The sequence below is a fragment of the Pongo abelii genome, chromosome 7 (genome assembly GCF_028885655.2).
Source record: "Pongo abelii isolate AG06213 chromosome 7, NHGRI_mPonAbe1-v2.0_pri, whole genome shotgun sequence".
NCBI lineage: Eukaryota > Metazoa > Chordata > Mammalia > Primates > Hominidae > Pongo > Pongo abelii.
In genome coordinates, this window is record NC_071992.2 from 141,317,978 (window position 1) to 141,336,018 (window position 18,041).

The following is an 18,041-nucleotide window of genomic DNA, read 5'->3' on the forward strand; positions in this document are numbered from 1 at the left end:
GCCAGAGGTAGACTTTAGGGACAGAAATGTTTAATCATTTGTTGGATGGATTATTTCTAGGTTTCTAAAATAGAGACATTAATAACACTTAGCTCATGGGTTTATTGTGAGGATCAGTGAGATGATGCATGTAAAGTGCTCAGTATTCCTGATACTTAGTCATCACTCAGTATTAACTGTTACTACCATTGTTATCATCAAAGGTGGCTCTAGACCAGCATGGGTCTTTGGATCGTCTTTTAAGTTAGCCTCAGTGACATGACTGTCCCCCGAGGCCACTAAAATAGTGCAATCTTTTTATTATTATTTATGCCATGAGTAGGAAGGGCCATGAATAAGTGTGTGGGGACATGAATAATAGCAAGCTGTTCAGGAGGCTGATAATGTAGCACATCATTTTTATAATATGGCAGCCAGTTGAGCAACTGCTGCATTTTCTGTTTAAAAATTATCCCCAGCTGAGTGTGGTGGCTTATGCTTATAATCCCAGCACTTTGTGGGATGCAGAGGTGGGAAGATCACTTGAGCCCAGGAGCTGGAGACCATCCTGGGCAACATAGTGGGACCCTGTCTCTACAGAAATTAAAGTTAAAAAAAAAAATACCCTACCTGTCACTCCTCTATCTCTTATTTCTATTTTGTCCTCGTTTACCTCTTTCTGGCCCTAACCTCTGCCTCATCCGTCCATATGCCAACCCAAATTTTAAGATTTTTTCTTTTTAAGAGTCAGGGTCTTGCTCTGTCATCCAGGCTGGAGTGCAGTGGTGCGATCATGGCCCACTGTAACCTTGAACTCCTGGGCTCAAATGAGCTTTTTCCTACCATTTAATTTGTTCCCCATCCTTTCCTCTCATCACCCTCCCCTCTACCCCTGCTATGAGGTTGGAGTCAAGTCAAAGCTGAGGATGGTGCAAGTGTTGGGGTTAGTTAGAAGGATACAGATGGAAACAGAATGCCAGGCAATCATGACATAGTGCCCCTGTAGCCGCTTCCAAGCAGAGGCGGCTTGTGGGCACTAAGACAGCCAGGTTTCTGATGTAACATTGCACATTGCTTGACTCTGGTAAACTCAGTACATATTCTAGAATTTGACAGGTTGAGGGATGGAATGAAAGCTTGATTGAGAAATGAACATTATTAATTTTGAGCCTTACTAAGTCATGGATAAATGTTCACATTAAGAACATATTAGTTCATTAGACTGATAGACACAGGTGAAAGATTTTCCCCCTTAACATTGCTTTTTTCTGATTAAAGTAATACTAATTGTAAAATATACAAAGAAGTATAAATTAGGAAATACATTTAAGTATGAAGGCCAGAATTAAAATGACCCATAATCATTTTTTGATTATGCTGAGGTCTTTCCCAGTAACCTCTTTTCTAAGCATATATATGAATAAATATTTAAAATTGGATTATACGGAGTGTGTGTGTGTGTAAGTGTAGCATTGTGTCTTATTTTTTCTTAATATTACATCATTTGTCATTTTACTTGTTTTAAAATTGTTAGGAAGCTTTTAGTGGCTTCATAATATACTGAACGATTGTGTCATAACAATGTAATTGTTTTAATGTAGGACATTTATATTGTTTCTACTTGTTTGCTATTAAAAATAAAATAACACTGGCCAGGCACGGTGGCTCACGCTTGCAATTCCAGCACTTTGGGAGGCTGAGGTGAGTGGATCATCTGAGGTCAGGAGTTCGAGACTAGCCTGGCCAACATGGTGAAACCCCATCTCTACTAAAAATACAAAAATTAGCTGGGTGTGGTGGCATGTGCACCTGTAATCCCAGCTACTCGGGAGGCTGAGGCAGGAGAATTGCTTGACCCTGGGAGGTGGAGATTGCAGTGAGCCAAGATCATGCCACTGCAATCCAGCCTGGGGACTCCGTCTAAAAAACAAAACAAAACAACAACAACAAAAAACCACTGCTGTGCTGGGCACCATGGCTCACACTTGTAATCCCAGCACTTTTGGAATCTGAGGCAGGAGGATTGCTTGAGGCCAGGAGTTCAAGACCATCCTGGGCCACATAGTGAGACCCTATCTCTACAAAAAAATTTTTAAAAATTAGCGGGCATGGTGATGTGGCTATGGTTCCAGCTACTCAGGAGGTTGAGGTGGGTGGATTGCTTGAGCCTAGGAGGTCCAGACTGCAGTGAGCCATGATTATGCCATGGTACTCCAGCCTGAGCAACAGTGAGACCCTGTCTCAAAAAAGTAAAAATAAAAATACTACTTTGAACAGGCTGTTTTTAGCTGCTGTTTTGTTTTAGTGTTGTGGTTGTGATTGTTTGGTCTTGCTTTTATGCTTTTTTTAAAAAAAATACAAATCTTAGAGTACATGTCTAATTATTTCCTTAGCATAAATTTCTAAAAGTGAGATTATTGAATCAGTGGGCATAAATGATTTTAAAGGCATTTTGTTTAATTGCTCTCCAGAAATTATATCAGTTTAAAGTATCCTGGTGGAAGAATTTTCTTAAACACCTTTTTTTGTGGGACAAAGAAGAACAAATGATATGTAAATAGATCATATATTATTATAATTCTTTTTTTTGTATTATTATTATATTTTAAGTTTTAGGGTACATGTGCACAATGTGCAGGTTAGTTACATATGTATACATGTGCCATGCTGGTGTGCCCCACCCATTAACTCGTCATTTAGCATTAGGTATGTCTCCTAATGCTATCCCTCCCCCCTCCCCTCACCCCACAACAGTCCCCAGAGTGTGATGTTCCCCTTCCTGTGTTCATGTGTTCTCATTGTTCAATTCCCATAATTCAAGGCCAACACATTAATATGATGAAAACCTTCTCTTGAGATTTTTGTTTTGGTTTGTTTTTGAGACAGGGTCTTACTCTGTTGCCTAGGCTGTACAGTACACTGGTGTAGTCACGGCTCTCTGCAGCCTTGACCTCCCAGGCTCAAGCAATCCTTCCACCTCAGCCTCCCAAGTAGCTAGGACTACAGGCACACCACCTTGCCCTGCTATTTTTTTTTACTTTTGTTTTGTAGAGATGGGGTCTTGTATGTTGCCCAAGCTGGTTTTGAACTCCTGGCTCAAGTGATCCTCCTGCCTTGGCCTCCCAAAGGGCTGGGATTACAGGCATGAGCCACTGCACCTTGCCTGAGATGGTTTTTATAAGATAATCTTGTTCCTCCTCTCCTGGTCTTAGGATCAACTGAGATTCACCTTGGGTTGAATCATTTTAAGAATTACTTTGACTTTTCCTTTTGCTGCCCTAGGCATAATTTCAAGGGACATCTTCAGGAGCTGCTTTAAGAACTAGGGAAATAAGATGAGGTTTTGGTACCAGGAGTACTTCCAGAGGAACAGAATTTTAAGGGTGGATTTTCGTAATTGGTTTTGGGGTTTCTGGAATTGGCTCTTTAATCTGATTAGAGCTAAAAATGCTAAAGACTCTCTACTTCTAATATTACAGACAGCACTGATAATCCATGGCTGAGTTGTTTATAGAGATATGCAAAATAAATGCATGTGACACTCCTAATTCACCACTTATAAGAAGCAATGCACTTGGTGATTCTGTACATGATACTTTAGTATGTTTGTGGAAAATCAAGAAACATAATGACATTAGTTGGTTGCTACTAATATTGCTGGGCAAAGTAATGAAAGAAAATTATGAGCTCAGGGATTTGAATTCTCAGCTCCAGGTATACATAAATAGTCTAGAAACTTCTAAGTGTTCCCTGAAGGAGAATCTTCTCCCCAGTAGCCTTTGGGTTGAAATTACTGAAAACCAAACGCAAGCCCTGATCATGCAACTAGCTTACCTACGAAGAAAGGTGCACTCAGCCTCACAGGATGTTTACTGTTAAAGTGAGGGCATTGATTGGGAAAGAATGGGAATAATTGGATTCCAAGGTGGCAGGGTCCAAGTGGCAAAACTCAACTGCCATAGGCAAGGTGGGCATAGTTATCATAATGAACGAACAGCAGAGGCAATCCAACAATCAGAATAATCTGACTCATGTACACATTTGGCTTTGGCTAATTAATCTTGATGTTCCTAGAAGTGAAATAGATGGGAAGCTTACTACATTCTTAAGCAGAAAACTTCCAGGTCAAGTGAACAAAAGTCTAACTCAAATATTAAAAACAGATCATCGTGGCCACTCAATTTCCACACTTGAGCCAGTTTACAGACCCAGAACCCCTTGAATAAAGGGTACCCTACCCTTCATTTGGGTATACTACCAAACATTTATACTGTTTATACCTCCGGCCTTTTACTAGGGTAACTGCACATTGGGGAAAGAGAAATAATCAGAACTTTCAGGGAACTACTGACAACTGGCTCTGAACTGACATTGATTCCAGGAGACCCAAAATATGGTGGCCCTCCTCCAGTCAGAGTAGCAGCTTATAGAGGTCAGGTGATCAGTGGAGTGTTAGCTCAGGTTTGACTTACAGTGGGTCCAGTGAGTCCCCAAACCATCCTGTGGTCACTTCCCCAGTTCCAGAATGCATAGTTGGAATACACATACTTAGCATACTGAGCAGAATTTCCACATTGGTTGCCTCACCTGTGGAGTGAGGGATATTATGATTGGAAAGGCCAAATGGAAGCCATTAGAGCTGCGTCTACCTGGGAAAATAGTAAATCAGAAATCGTATCACATCTTTGGAGGGATTTCAGAGATTAGTGCCACCATGAAGGACTTGAAAGATGCAGAGGTGGTGGTTCCCTGCCCATTCTTATTCAACTCTCTGCCCTGTGTAGAAGACAGGATCTTGGGGAATACAGCGGATTACTGTAAGCTTAACCAAGTGGTGACTCTAATTGCAGCTGCTGTACCAGATGTGGTTTCATTGCTTGAGCAAATTAACACATCCCTTGGTACCTGGTATGCAGCTACTGATGTAGCAAATGCATTTTTCTCCATACCTGTCCATAAAGGCCAGCAAAATACCTTCACTGTCCTGCCTCAGGTGTATATCAAGTCTCTAGCTCTGTGTCATAATTTAGTTTACAGAGATCTTGATTGCCTTTCCCTTCCACAAGATACCACACTGGTCCATTACATTGATGACATTAAGCTGATTGTACCCAGTGAGTAAGAAGTAGCAACCACTCTGGACTTACTGGTAAGACATTTGTGTGTCAGAGGGTGGGATATGAATCCAACCCTCAATGAAATTTCTAGGGGTCCAGTAGTGTGGGGCCTGTTGAGACATCCCTTCTAAGGTAAAGTTCTTGCATCTGGCCCCTCCTGTAAACAGGAAACAATGCCTAGTGGGCCTATTTGGATTTTGGGAGGAACATGTTCCTCACTTGGGTGTGTTGCTTTGATCCATTTACTGAGTGACTAGAAAAGCTTCTAGATTCAAGAGGGGCTGCAACAGATCTCTGGCTATTATGCAAGCTGCATTGCCACTTGGGCCATATGATCCAGCTGATTCAATGGTACTTAAGATGTCAGTGGCTGATAGGGATGCTGTTTGGAGCCTTTGGCAGGACCCCATTGGTGAATCACAGTGGAGGCCTTTAGGATTTTGGAGCAAGGCCCTGCTATCATCCACAGATAACTACCCTCCTTTTGAAAGATAGCTCTTGGCCTGCTACTGGACCTTAGCAGAAACTAAGTGGTTGATCATGGGCCACCAAGTTACCATGTGACCTGAACTGCCTATCATGAACGGGGTGTTATCTAACCCACCAAGCCATAAAGTTGGGTGTGTACAGCAGCACTCCATCATCAAATGGAAGTAGGGTATTGATCAGCCTGAGCAGGTCCTGAAGGCAAAAGAGATTCCATGAGGAAGGGACTCAAATGCCTATGTTTCCTGCGCTACACTCTCTTCTCTCTCCCAGCCTGCACCTTTGGCCTCATGGGGATGACTCTATGATCAGTTGACAGAGGAAGAGAAGACTAGGGCCTAGTTTTCAGATGGTTCTTCGTATATGCAAGTACCACCAGAAAGTGGACAGCTACAACACTGCAGCCCCTTTCTAGAACATCCCTGAAGGAAGGTAGTGAAGGGAAATCCTCCTGTGAACAGAATTTCAGGCAGTGCACCTCGTTGTGCATTTGCTTGGAAGGAGAAATGGCCAGATGTGTGATGACATGCTGATTCATGGGCGATAGCCAATAGTTTGACTGAATGGTCAAGAACTTGGAAGGAACATGATTGGAAAACTGGTGACAAAGGAATTTGGGGAAGAGGTTTTGTGGATAGACCTCTCTGAGTGAGCAAAAGATGTGATGATATTTGTGTGCCATATGAATGCTCACCAAAGGATGACCACCTCAGCAGAGGAGAATTTTAATAATCAAGCGAATAGAATGACCTGTTCTGTGGATACCAGTAGACCTCTTTCCTTAGCCACCCCTATCATTGCCCAAAGGGCTCATAAGCAAAGTGGCCATGGTGGCAGGGATAGTGTTTATGCATGGACTCAGCAACACGGACCCCCACTTACCAAGGCCAACCTGGCTACAGCCACTTCTGAGTGTCCATTCTGCCAGCAAGAGACTAACATTGAGCTCCTGATATGGCACCATTCCCCAGGGTGATCAGTTATCTGGTGGCAGGTTGATTACAGTGGACTGCTTCCATCACAGAAGGGACAGCCGTATGTCTTTACTGGAATAGACACTTACTCTAGATATGGATTTGTCTTCCATTCATGCAAGGCTTCTGCCAAAACTCCATCCATGGACTTACCAAATGCCTTATTCACCATCATGTTATTCCACACAGCATTGCTTCTGACCAAGGAACTCACTTCCAAAGGAACTTCCAAGGAACTCACAGCCAAAGAAGTGTGGCAATGGGCGCATGCTCATAGAATTCATTGGTTTTACCTTGTTTCCCATCATCTTGAAGCAGCTGGCTTAACAGAATGGCAGAATGACCTTCTGAAGTCACAGTTACAGTGCTAGCTAGGTGACAATACTTTGCAGGACTGGAACAAGGTTCTTTAAAAGGCCGTATATGCTCTGAATCAGCATCCAATATATTATACTGTTTCTCCCATAGCCAGGACTCATGCGTCCAGCAATCAAGGGGTGAAAAATGGGAGTGGCATCACTCACCATTGCCCCTAGTGACCCACTAGCAAAATGTTTATTTTCTGTTCCAATGACATGTTCTGCTGGCCTAGAGGCATTAGTTCCAGAGAGAGGAATACTTTTACCAGCAGACACAACAATGATTTCATTGAATTGGAAGTTTAAAACTGCCACCGGGCCAACTTGGACTCCACACAGGCTAAGAAAGGAGTTAAGGTGTTGGCTGAGGTGACTGATCTGTACTACCAAGGGTGAAATTGGACTATTACTCCACAATGGAGGTAAGGAAGAGTTTGTCTGAAATACAGGAAGTCCCTTAGTTTTACCATGCCTTATGATTAAGGTCAATGGGAAACTATTATACAATAACTGAATCCAGGCAGGACTATGAGTGGCCCAGACCCTTTAGGAATGAAGGCTTGTGTCACCCCACCAGGTAGAGAACCACAACCAGCTGAGGTGCTTGCTGAACTTGAAGGCAAATGGAATACAGCATATACAATAGAAGAAAGTAGTTATAAATACCAGCTATACCCACATGACCAGTTAACAGAATTGAGGACTGTAATTGTCATGACTGTTTCCTCCCTATTTTGTTAAGAATACCTTCATGCATAGATACATACATCTTACACAGATATTTGTTGTCTTTCCTCTCTTATTCATTTAGCATTAACATAAAATTTATTGACTTTTAGTGTTTAAGTATTGTTACTTTTACATCACAGTATTTAAGTTATGGGATATCAGGAGAAGAGTAAACATCACTAAAGAAGTTCACCTTCTCTTCTGGGGATGGGATTTGTGCATTTTCAGTTGTACACAGGATAGTTGTATCATGTTAGGTGGAATTATGACCTTTTTATTGCTTTTATTTGGAGATGAAGTATGGTTTAAGGAGATGTGTATGGGTGATAGCTTAACAAGGGGTGGACTTGCAATGGTTAATTTTAGGTGTCATCTTGACTGGATTAAGGGATGCCTAGATAGCTAGGGAAACATTATGTCTGGATGGGTCTGTGAGGGTGTTTCCAGAGGAGACTGATACAAGAGTCAGTGGACCGAGAGAGGAAGACCTGTCCTCAATGTGGTCAGGCACCATCCACGTAGCTAGGGGCCAGCTGGGACAAAGGGGGAAGATGGGAGACCCTTGTTCTCTGCTCTCTGTCTGCTTTCCAGATCTGGATGCCTGTTCTTCTCCTGCCCTGATCCGATTCCAGGTTCTTTGGCTTTTGGACCCTGGGACTTGCACCAGGGTCCTCCCAGGATTGTCAGGCTTTTGTTCTCAAACTGTTCTCAAGCTACATCATCTGAAGCTTCCAGACTAAGCCATGCTACTGGCTTTGCTGATGCTCCAGCCTGCACGTGGCCTATGGTGGGACTTTATCTCTGTGGCAGTGTGAGCCAATTTTCCCTAATAAATTCCCTTCCATATATCCTGTTGCTTCTGTCTCTCTGGAGAACTGTTACTGATTCAGGTGAATTCCTAGAAGTGGGATTATTGAATCAAAGGGTATACATTGTTTTCAAGGCATATTGCTTAATTACTTTCAGAAATTTTATCAATTTAAATTACCCCAGCGAAGTAATTTTGTTAAATCCTTTTGGGGAGAGGGGGAGAACAACAAATAATAGGTAAATAAATTACATATTATTGTAATTCATGGCCAATATATTAATATGATGAAAACCTTCTTTTAAGGCAGATTTTTTAGTTAATCTTTTTCCTCCTCTTCACTCCCCTTCTCCTTGGCTTAGGATCAGCTGAGATTCACCTTGCATTGAATCATTTTAATAATTACTCTGGCTTTTTCTTTTGCTGCCCTCGGCACAATTCCAGTGGATATCACTAGGATGTGCTCCAAGAACTAGGGAAATGAGCCAAGGCTCAAAGTCTGAAGTGCCAAGAGGAAGAATGCTTGAGGAAGAGGCTGTCTAGTTCAATATATATTGCCACCCAGTTCAGAAAATGAAGTGCACCCCAAATCTAGGAGACTAGGTTCAACTCTGATTTAGCAAATGAATATTTTCTAGTTTTTAAAATTGATATTGTGAAAGCTGAGTGTACAAAATGGAGTCAGTCTTGTCATTACCAGCTAAAATGGAGTCCAGAGGTCATAAAAAAGGGCACCCACTTCCCACACACCTGTTCCATAAACTATTTTTGCAATTTAACAAAAAACCCGCAGAGACCTACCTATGGATTTAAGATTATGTCTTACCTGGTAACTGCTGCCTCTTCATCAAGCAGAACTTACTAGCTCCTGCTGGCACCAGTGAACTTTCTTTCAAAACAATGTACCTTCCTCACTTTCCCAGTAAAACCTCAGCCTTTCCCTTTGTTCTTTGGACACACCCAGGTGCTGCCCAGGTCTGGGTGTCCTGAATTGCAATTCCTGCATTTTCCCAAATAAACTCTTTCTTAGAGATTGACCTTTATATATTATTTCAAATTAACAATATTGAGGAAAAAAACAGAATGGAGATTTATAGAAAGATATCAAATAAGACTGCTCAGAAGAATAGAAACTTCATCTTTCCAATCATACTGCCATCAAGAGTGAAAAACTTTTTGTTGGCTGTATACTTAGTGTTTTAGTAAGGGGAAAGGGAAGAGGAAAGGTAAGGTGTGATCACTGACATTGATGGAGGTTATACCTGCCTACTCCTACTAATTCTCCAAACCTAGCTTAAAAGTAACATCTTCTGGTAGGCCTTTCTTGACCCTTAGTTTTGTTTATAGCTTCTTACCCTCCAGAGCAACATCTGCTTACTGGTGGTGCTCTTCTCCTTCTTTCTTCCTCTTCCTCCCTCTCTTCCTCCTCCTCCTCCTTCTTCATACACATGACATCTGTAATTACTTGTTCACTGCTGTTTTCTCATTACACTCTAAACTCCAAAATGATAGGTACCATGTCTGCCTTGTTCACTGCCTGAGTCCCGGCACCAAACACAGTGCCTGACACAAAGTAGACACTTCTTACATAATTACATTAAATTCGATTGATGGTCACTCTAACTATGGTTTTATGAGCCATAAAGGAGAAAAAGAAAATGAAAACAATGTTCCAAATTAATACCGTTGGCTCCATCACTTGCAACTAGAATTTGCAAAAGATCACGTAAGTGCTGAGGGGATGTCCAAAAATTACATGATTGGGGTTAAAAGTCTTTGGATGAGGTAAATGGTGAGTGATAAAGTTTTGAAGGGCTGGGCATGGTGGCTCACCCCTGTAATCCCAGCACTTTGGGAGGCCAAGGTGGGAGGATTGATTGAGGCCAGGAGTTGGAGACCAGCCCAGGCAACATAGCAAGACCCTGTCTCTATGAAAAATAAATAAATTAGCCAGGTGTGGTGGCACACACCTATGGTCGCAGCTACTTCCGAGGCTGATGTTGGAGGATGGCTTGAGCATGGGAGGTCAGGGCTTCAGCTATGTTTGTGCCACTGCACTCCAACCTGGATGACAGAGCAAGACCTTGTCTCAAATAAAAAAATAAAAAATAAAAGAAAATTTTGAGAAGACAATTATTTCGTTTGCTACCAAAACAATGGGATAACATTTTTAAAACGAAAGATTGTATTCAATACATTGAGGAAATGCTTACCATATGCCAAATACTGAGTATACAACTGTGAATAAGACATGGTCCTTGTCTTAAGGAGTTGAATCCCTTGTGTTAGGGAAGCAGGAACCTTGGAGAGCCAGAGTGGCACCACTTTAAAAATCAAATCCAGGAGCCAAGATGACCGAATAGGAACAGCTCCGGTCTACAGCTCCCAGCGTGAGTGACACAGAAGATGGGTGATTTCTGCATTTCCAACTGAGGTACCGGGTTCATCTCACTGGGGTGTGCCAGACAGTGGGTGTAGGACAGTGGGTGCAGCGCACCATGCGCGAGCCGAAGCAGGGTGAGGTATCGCGTCACCTGGGAAGTGCAAGGGGTCAGGGAATTCCCTTTCCTAGTCAAAGAAAGGGGTGACAGATGGCACCTGGAAAATCGGGTCACTCCCACCCTAATACTGTGCTTTCCCAACGGGCTTAAAAAACGGCACACCAGGAGATTATATCCTGCACCTGGCTCAGAGGGTCCTACGCCCACGGAGTCTCGCTCATTGCTAGCACAGCAGTCTGAGATCAAACTGCAAGGCGGCAGCGAGGCTGGGGGAGGGGCGCTCACTGTTGCCGAGACTTGATTAGGTAAATGAAGTGGCTGAGAAGCTTGAACTGGGTGGAGCCCACCACAGCTCAAGGAGGCCTGCCTGCTTCTGTAGGCTCCACCTCTGGGGGCAGGGCACAGACAAACAAAAAGACAGCAGTAACCTCTGCAGACTTAAATGTCCCTCTCTGACAGCTTTGAAGAGAGTAGTGGTTCTCTCAGCACGCAGCTTGAGATCTGAGAATGGGCAGAATGCCTTCTCAAGTGGGTCCCTGACCCCCGAGTAGCCTAACTGGGAGGCACCCCCCAGTAGGGGCGGACTGACACCTCACACGGCTGAGTACTTCTCTGAGACAAAACTTCAGAGGAATGATCAGGCAACAGCATTTGCAGTTCACCAATATCCGCTGTTCTGCAGCCACCGCTGCTGATATCCAGGCAAACAGGGTCTGGAGTGGACCTCTAGCAAACTCCAACAGACCTGCAGCTGAGGGTCCTGTTGTTAGAAGGAAAACTAACAAACAGGAAGGACATCCACACCAAAAACCCATCTGTACATCACCATCATCAAAGACCAAAGGTAGATAAAACCACAAAGATGGGGAAAAAACAGAGCAGAAAAACTGGAAACTCTAAAAATCAGAGCGCCTCTCCTCCTCTAAAGGAAAGCAGCTCCTCACCAGCAATGGAACAAAGCTGGATGGAGAATGACTTGGACAAGTTGAGAGAAGAAGGCTTCAGATGATCAAACTACTCCTAGCTACAGGAGGAAGTTCAAACCAATGGCAAAGAAGTTAAAAGCTTTGAAAAAAAATTAGACCAATGGATAACTAGAATAACCAATGCAGAGAAGTCCTTAAAGGACCTGATGGAGCTGAAAACCAAGGCATGAGAACTACGTGACGAATGCAGAAGCCTCAGCAGCCGATGCGATCAACTGGAAGAAAGGGTATCAGTGATGCAAGAAGAAATGAATGAAATGAAGCGAGAAGAGAAGTTTAGAGAAAAAAGAACAAAAAGAAACGAACAAAGCCTCCAAGAAATATGTGACTATGTGAAAAGACCAAAGCTACGTCTGATTGGTGTACCTGAAAGTGACGGGGAGAATGGAACCAAGTTGGAAAACACTCTGCAGGATATTATCCAGGAGAACTTCCCCAATCTAGCAAGGCAGGCCAACATTCAAATTCAGGAAATACAGAGAACGCCACAAAGATACACCTTGAGAAGAGCAACTCCAAGACACATAATTGTCAGATTCACCAAAGTTGAAATGAAGGAAAAAATGTTAAGGGCAGCCAGAGAGAAAGGTCGGGTTACCATCAAAGGGAAGCCCATCAGACTAACAGCTGATCTCTCGGCAGAAACTCTACAAGCCAGAAGAGAGTGGGGGCCAATATTCAACATTCTTAAAGAAAAGAATTTTCAACCCAGAATTTCATATCCAGCCAAACTAAGCTTCATAAGTGAAGGAGAAATAAAATACTTTACAGACAAGCAAATGCTGAGAGATTTTGTCACCAGCAGGCCTGCCCTAAAAGAGCTCCTGAAGGAAGCACTAAACATGGAAAGGAACAACCAGTACCAGCCACTGCAAAAACATGCGAAATTGAAAAGACCATCAAGGCTAGGAAGAAACTGCATCAGCTAACGAGCAAAATAGCCAGCTGACATCATAATGACAGGATCAAATTCACACATAACAAGATTAACTTTGAATGTAAATGGGCTAAATGCTCCAATTAAAAGACACAGACTGGCAAATTGGATAAAGAGTCAAGACCCATCAGTGTGCTATATTCAGGAAACCCATCTCACATTCAGAGACACACATAGGCTCAAAATAAAGGGATGGAGGAAGATCTACCAAGCAAATGGAAAACAGAAAAAGGCAGGGGTTGCAATCCTAGTCTCTGATAAAACAGACTTTAAACCAACAAAGATCAAATGAGACAAGGCCATTACATAATGGTAAAGGGATCAATTCAACAAGAAGAGCTAACTATCCTAAATATATATGCACCCAATACAGGAGCACCCAGATTCATAAAGCAAGTCTTAGTGACCTACAAAGAGACTTAGACTCCCACACAATAATAATGGGAGACTTTAACACCCCACTGTCAACATTAGACAGATCAACGAGACAGAAAGTTAACAAGGATACCCAGGAATTGAACTCAGCTCTGCACCAAGCAGACCTAATAGACATCTACAGAACTCTCCACCCCAAATCAACAGAATATACATTCTTTTCAGCACCACACCACACCTATTCCAAAATTGACCACATAGTTGGAAGTAAAGCACTCCTCAGCAAATGTAAAAGAACAGAAATTATAACAAACTGTCTCTCAGACCACAGTGCAATCAAACTAGAACTCAGGATTAAGAAACTCACTCAAAACCACTCAACTACATGGAAACTGAACAACCTGCTCCTGAATGACTACTGGGTACATAATGAAATGAAGGCAGAAATAAAGATGTTCTTTAAAACCAATGAGAACAAAGACACAACATACCAGAGTCTCTGGGACACATTCAAAGCAGTGTGTAGAGGGAAATTTATAGCACTAAATGCCCACAAGAGAAAGCAGGAAAGATCTAAAATTGACACCCTAACATCACAATTAAAAGAACTAGAAAAGCAAGAGCAAACACAGTCAAAAGCTAGCAGAAGGCAAGAAACAACTAAGATCAGAGCAGAACTGAAGGAAATAGAGACACAAAAAACCCTTCAAAAAATTAATGAATCCAAGAGCTGGTTTTTTGAAAAGATCAACAAAATTGATAGACTGCTAGCAAGACTAATAAAGAAGAAAAGAGAGAAGAATCAAATAGACGCAATAAAAAATGATAAAGGGGATATCACCACCGATCCCACAGAAATACAAACTACCATCAGAGAATACTATAAACACCTCTACGCAAATAAACTAGAAAATCTAGAAGAAGTGGATAAATTCCTCGACACATACATCCTCCCAAGACTAAACCAGGAAGAAGTTGAATCTCTGAATAGACCAATAACAGGCTCTGAAATTGAGGCAACAATCAATAGCTTACCAACCAGAAAAAGTCCAGGACCAGATGGATTCACAGCTGCATTCTACCAGAGGTACAAGGAGGAGCTGGTACCATTCCTTCTGAAACTATTCCAATCAATAGAAAAAGAGAGAGTCCTCCCTAACTCATTTTATGAGGCCAGCATCATCCTGATACCAAAAGAGACACAATGAAAAAAGAGAATTTTAGACCAATATCCTTGATGAACATTGATGCAAAAATCCTCAATAAAATACTGGCAAACTGAATCCAGCAGCACATCAAAAAGCTTATCCACCATGATCAAGTGGGCTTCATCCCTGGGATGCAAGGCTGGTTCAACATATGCAAATCAATAAATGTAATCCAGCATATAAATAGAACCAAAGACAAAAACCACATGACTATCTCGATAGATGCAGAAAAAGCCTTTGACAAAATTCAACAACACTTCATGCTAAAAACTCTCAATAAATTAGGTATTGATGGGACGTATCTCAAAATAATAAGAGCTATCTATGACAAACCCACAGCCAATATCATACTGAATGGGCAAAAACTGGAAGCATTCCCTTTGAAAACTGGCACAAGACAGGGATGCCCTCTCTCACCACTCCTATTCAACATAGTGTTGGAAGTTCTGGCCAGGGCAATCAGGCAGGAGAAGGAAATAAAGGGTATTCAATTAGGAAAAGAGGAAGTCAAATTGTCCTTGTTTGCAGATGACATGATTGTATATCTAGAAAACCCCATTGTCTCAGCCCAAAATCTCCTTAAGCTGATAAGCAACTTCAGCAAAGTCTCAGGATACAAAATCAATGTGCAAAAATCACAAGCATTCTTATACACCAATAACAGACAAACAGAGAGCCAAATCATGAGTGAACTCCCATTCACAATTGCTTCAAAGAGAATAAAATACCTAGGAATCCAAGTTACAAGGGATGTGAAGGACCTCTTCAAGGAGAACTACAAACCACTGCTCAATGAAATAAAAGAGGATACAAACAAATGGAAGAACCTTCCATGCTCATGGGTAGGAAGAATCAATATTGTGAAAATGGCCATACTGCCCAAGGTAATTTATAGATTCAGTGCCATCCCCATTAAGCCACCAATGACTTTCTTCACAGAATTGGAAAAAACTGCTTTAAAGTTCATATGGAACCAAAAAAGAGCCTGCATCGCCAAGTCAATCCTAAGCCAAAAGAACAAAGCTGGAGGCATCACACTACCTGACTTCAAACTATACTACAAGGCTACAGGAACCAAAACAGCATGGTACTGGTACCAAAACAGAGATATAGACCAATGGAACAGAACAGAGCCCTCAGAAATAATGCCACATATCTACAACTATCTGATCTTTGAGAAACCTGACAAAAGTAATGGGGAAAGGATTCCCTATTTAATAAATGGTGCTGGGAAAACTGGCTAGCCATATGTAGAAAGCTGAAACTGGATCCCTTCCTTACACCTCATACAAAAATCAATTCAAGATGGATTAAAGACTTAAATGTTAGACCTAAAACCATAAAATCCCTAGAAGAAAACCTAAGCAATACTATTCAGGACATAGGCACGGGCAAGGACTTCATGTCTAAAACACCAAAAGCAATGGCAACAAAAGCCAAAATTGACAAATGGGATCTAATTAAACTAAAGAGCTTCTGCACAGCAAAAGAAACTACCATCAGAGTGAACAGGCAACCTACAAAATGGGAGAAAATTTTCGGAACATACTCATCTGACAAAGGGCTAATATCCAGAATCTACAATGAACTCAAACAAATTTACAAGAAAAAAACAACCCCATCAAAAAGTGGGCGAAGGACATGAACAGACACTTCTCAAAAAAGAAGACATTTATGCAGCCAAAAAACACATGAAAAAATGCTCATCATCACTGGCCATCAGAGAAATGCAAATCAAAACCACAATGAGATACCACCTCACACAAGTTAGAATGGTGATCATTAAAAAGTCAGGAAACAACAGGTGCTGGAGAGGATGTGGAGAAATAGGAACACTTTTACACTGTTGTTGGGACTGTAAACTAGTTCAACCATTGTGGAAGTCAGTGTGGCGATTCCTCAGGGATCAGAACTAGAAATACCATTTGACCCAGCCATCCCATTACTGGATATACCCAAAGGATTATAAATCATGCTGCTATAAAGACACATGCACACATATGTTTATTGCGGCACTATTCACAATAGCAAAGACTTGGAACCAACCCAAATATCCAACAACGATAGACTGGATTAAGAAAATGTGGCACATACACACCATGGAATACTATGCAGCCATAAAAAATGATGAGTTCATGTCCTTTGTAGGGACATGGATGAAACTGGAAACCATCATTCTCAGCAAACTATTGCAAGGACAAAAAACGAAACACCGCATGCTCTCACTCATAGATGGGAATTGAACAATGAGAACACATGGACACAGGAAGGGGAACATCACATACCGGGGCCTGTTGTGAGGTGGGGAGAGGTGGGAGGGATAGCCTTAAGAGATATACCTAATGCTAAATGACGAGTTAATGGGTGCAGCACACCAACATGGCACAGGTATACATATGTAACAAACCTGCACGTTGTGCACATGTACCCTAAAACTTAAAGTATAATAATAATAAAATTTAAAAAAAAATCAACACCATCTTGAGACTAACAAGGCACATTCCTTTTCGGTCGCAACCCATAATCACAACACGTTTATAGTTGAGGAAACAGCCTAAAGATACCTACAAGGACACACTCCTACAAAAGCAGAAAGCCCAGATGTCCCAATACCCATAACAATATACGTTTTCAAGATAATTACAGTTAAGCTTTGATGTATTCACACACTAGAATGTCAAGGATAGTTATCTTTAAATCAATAGAATAATAAATTTTGTAATGCCGTCTGCTCACCTACATGTAGACACAGGTTAGCTTTTTACATAGATAAGATCTCTGTATAAGGAAAACTTAAAAGACAAGACGTGCCTCCTCCTGCCCTCTGGGGATGCCCTACTTTGTAATGGAGTAGCTTTTAATAAACTCTCTTCTCACTGCGCTCTGCTAGTAGCCTTGAATTCCTTCTTGCATGAGATCTCAGAACCCTCTCTTGAGCTCTTTTTCGACAACTTGGAAAAGGCATTGTGAATAGATAATTATAGTACAAATTGGTGAGTGACTGCTACAACAAAGAGGTGGAATTATGAATACTTGAGAAAAAAAGATGATTAATCTGAGGTCTCAAAGCATGGGTAGTTGAGGAAAGCTGGGCGGGACTTTCTCTTGCATTGAGAATGGCACTTCAGACACAAATCTAGCCTGGTGTGCCAAACTAGGCTAACAGTGAAAACTCAAAAGCTTAAGAAAGAGATCAGATGTGCTTGTTTGTTTCAAGATAACTAGATCTTTGTGTGGGGAGAAAAATAAAAAGTCACACATTCCTAAATTCCTTACATACATTTTCTGGGCTTGGATTCAGACTCTGCTAGTCACTAGCTGTGACCACTTGCCTGTGAATGAGTTTTCTTGTCTGTAAAATGGGGCTAAAAAAATAGTATCTTAGCTGGGTGTGGTGGCTCACGCCTGTAATCCTGTCATCTCAGGAGGCCGAGGCGGGCGGATTGCCTCAGCTCAGGAGTTGGAGACCAGCCTGGCCAACACAGTGAAACCCTGTCTCTACTAAAATACAAAAATTAGCCGGGTGTAGCAGCCTGCGCCTGTAGTCCCAGCTACTCGGGAGGCTGAGGCAGGAGAATCGCT